The sequence below is a fragment of the Dipodomys ordii genome, unplaced genomic scaffold (assembly GCF_000151885.1).
Source record: "Dipodomys ordii isolate 6190 unplaced genomic scaffold, Dord_2.0 Scaffold197, whole genome shotgun sequence".
Taxonomy (NCBI): domain Eukaryota; kingdom Metazoa; phylum Chordata; class Mammalia; order Rodentia; family Heteromyidae; genus Dipodomys; species Dipodomys ordii.
Genome location: NW_012267413.1, coordinates 33,944 through 37,679, shown reverse-complemented (window position 1 = coordinate 37,679; position 3,736 = coordinate 33,944). Strand labels below are relative to the sequence as shown.

General features: G+C 39.1%; 1 pseudogene; it reads left to right on the top strand.

The window, feature by feature from the left end:
- LOC105999714 overlaps nucleotides 1-3,440 on the top strand; it is a 5,521-nt pseudogene extending 2,081 nt beyond the window's left edge.
- Nucleotides 3,441-3,736: the final 296 nt, after the last annotated feature.

Genomic DNA, 3,736 nt, shown 5'->3' with positions numbered 1-3,736 from the left:
CCAGAGTTCAGGCCCCATGACCGGACCCAAAAAAAAAAGAAAGAAAGAAAGAAAGAAACAGTGGCCCATGACAAGCCCCATGACAAAAAAAAAATGTTGTGATGAAACCCTTTACCGTATATAATTTAATATATGCCAATAAATAAATGTATCTGAGAAAGTTTATAAATTTAAAAATAAAGATTTCTCAGTGGAGATGGCATAGATGAAGATACAGGACGCTGGGGCCTAGGATGTCTTTACCCAGATCACCCCTGAGGGTGGCTGGCTGACATGCTTAGTAGCTATATTCCGCAGGAGAGGACAGAGGATCAACTGCATTGACAAGGAGGAGGAGGCCTGGTCAGCCAGAGGCGAGATTTTCCTCCCCTTGCTTGGGATAGATTCCTGAATGGGAAAGAAGAAAGACAGACAATTTCAGTCCCTGCTAATAGATACACACTCTTAAAACTGAATGGAGATAATTACTCCTATTGTAAAACATTTGGGAGTTTAGATATGCTTTCACTTGAAATCAAGGAATGTAGAAATCAGAACTTGTGAGGAAACCAAGGATTTAGTGCTCTGACAAAAGCAGCTGATTTTGTGAAGGCTTTCAGGAAGAGGGCGCAGTTGCTCTCATCAGGCTGGATGATCACTTTCTAGAGACTTTTGAAATGTAAGATGGTACGCCCTTAAAGGAGATGATTTGTCAAGGGCAGTAGGAGGAATTACTAGCAAAGGAAGAAAGAAACCAAAATTCATCATCGAGAATATAACACGGACATGGATAGTTTGGGCTGATGTGAAAGTTCACATCCTTGGGTCTTTCCAAAACATTAAAATGGCAAGAACCACTATCTGCAAACTCATCCTGGGAAATCCTCCAATGAAGATTTATGTTAATAGTCAAACCATGGCCAGTAGAACAGAAATCGATTTTGATTTCAAATCAGAGACTTTTTATCTTCTCTTTGGACTTGAAAGAACAAAGGCTTATACTTTGCCAGTGTTCATACCAAACCATGTGGAGGATATTTCAGTTACTTTAAGCCTGGGTCCCTTCCTTCATTCTCAGAAGCATAAATGGAAAGGGAAGGTTTAGTAATATTCACACTCAACAGCTTGTAGAAGAAATATCAAAATCTAATACAGTTACAGGTTAAATATAATTGCATATTTCTCACTTTAAGTCATGTGTAGCAGATTTACAGTTTAGAATCCTCCCATTTATAGAAGACTTCTTGCTTACATCTTTCATATGAATTTTTTTTGGGGTGCGGTCATGGGGCCTGAACTCTGGGCCTGGGCGCTGTCCCTCAGATCTTCAGCTCAAGGCTAGCACTCTACCACTTGAGCCACAGCGCCACTTCCAGCTTTTTTCTTTTTGCTTATGTGGTGCTGAGGAATCGAACCCAGGGCCTCATGCATGCAAGGCAAGCGATCTACCACTGAGCCACCTTCCCAGCCCCACATTTTTAGTTCTTATTACTAGTTTATGTCGTCAACACCTGATATGGTACCAGGCACAGAATAAATACTTGCTATATTCAGTGACGTCTTAAAAAATATACATTATTCCTGCATTATGAAACTAACATGCTCATTAGTTTTTAAAGTTAAAGTGGCAATGCCAAATGTGGAATCAAAGTAGATAATTTGGATTGTTTATAAGTAAGAAATGGCTCAAGTAGTTTGCCTAGCAAGCCAGAGACCCAGAGTATCAACTCCATTACTGCTAACAAGTAAATGAATGAATGTAGGAAATAAGTGTGAGGCCCTAGATTTTATATCACAGATTGGGGAATGGAGGATATTTTTGGCTGGGTCTGAAACAGATGTAATCATTTGTGTTACTTTTTGTAAGGGTACGTAATGAAAATGGAGGGACATCTGTAGCTACTGAATATTCTCTTTTCTGATTCACTTTGGCATCGTTTCCTGTAAAATGTACAGAAGGCTGTGGCTTTGAGCAGAAAACCCAATAGGCCTCCTGTTGAATCACTGTAACTAATAACCTAGAGAGCTTAGTTACAGTAATTGAGCTTCAGTTGGCTACAGGAGGCATGTAGTCAATTAACTAATTAAGCTGTAAGCTAATTAAGTTGTAACCACTTGACTGATGGACTTTGCTATAGTCAGTTAGGTTGTTTCTTGTACCTGATGGCCTTTCCTCTATAAAAGCTATCTGTTTTCAGAACCTGCTCTGGTTCTGGGAGTGAATTGTGAATTGGTTTTGTTTTGTTCTGCTTTGCTTAAAGTCTACTAAATTTAATTGGTCTCAAGAATTTTTCTTCTAACATTACAAATAGTGGTTGGTTAATAGCATATTCTTCAATAAGAAAGGTCATTATAATAACACCCAGGAATGTCTGTAAGTATTCTTCATTAATAGAAATTTTATTTTCATACTATTGACTATGACATTTTATAGATAAGTATGAGAGCCAGGACTTGGAGTCATATTTCATATTTGAGAATAATAAATCACTTATGTCACTGTTTTCTAACTCTTCTATGTCATCAAACACATAGAAAATGATGTTTGTATTTTTTTTGGTGGGGGGGGGAGCGGGGGTCCGGTCATGGGGCCTGAACACTGTCCCTTTCAGCTCGCGCTCTACCACTTGAGCCACAGCGCCACTTCCGGCTTTTTTCTTTTTGCTTATGTGGTGCTAAGGAATCGAACCCAAGGCCTCATGCATGCAAGGCAAGCGCTGTACCACTCAGCCACCTTCCCAGCCCCCTGATGTTTGTATTGAACTCTGGGGTAAGTGGAAGGAGGCAACAATCTTAGGAGTATCATTAGTCCCAGGAGGCTAGTATATCAGTGCACCTGTACCTATTTGTGGTATACTATGTGGCTTAGGCCTCAGGAATTCTGAGCTACATGACCACAGATAAGTCACTTCCTTTTCTGTGACATGAGGATAATGCCTATTTCACAGATCTGATATGGGTATGAGAAAAAATACATAGATGTACGTTGTGTTCACAAAGCTAGAGGTATAATATATGCTAACTTATGGCAAATTGCTTATGTTATAGTCAGTAATCAAAAGCATTTAAAAATGGAAAGTGTTTGAACTAAAATTTTGTAAATTAAATTTTTTTTCAGGTATTGCTGTATTGTTTTATATTGTCCTCCTCATTTTTCCCCTCTAATCCATCTTTCTAGGACAGAAATTATTCAGAGATATTTGGGGACTAGCAGCATGATCTGTAGCAAGAAAGATAAGTCTGCTTCCACCAGTGAGACGTCTAAGACTTCAGAGAGCAAAGACAAAATCAAGGAGAACATCAAAAAAGACTTGCTAGGCATTATCAAGGACATGAAAGTTGAACTGAAGACAGTACATGTTAAAACAACAACGCCACCCAGCAGGAAACCTCATAAAAGTTTAGACACTACAGTTAGAAAGCTCCGAAGACCTACAGAAGATGCTTCAGTGGAGAGGTAAATGAAATTGCAACTTGAATTTTTTTTTAAATTTTATTTTCTTACCAAGATACTGTACAGAGGGGTTACAGTTAACATCAGTAAGGTGATAAGTACATTTCTTGTCAAGCAGTGTTACCCCTCCTTTGTTTTTCTTCTACCCCTTCCCTTCACCCGCCCCCCCCTAAAGTTGTAAAATTCATAGTGTCTTGTGAGTCTCATTGTTGCAATGGTCGTCCTATGTCCTTGTTTCAACATTTTTTTATTCCCCTTCCCCTCACCAAATTAGACAAATGCATATACAAGACGCAGTGTACC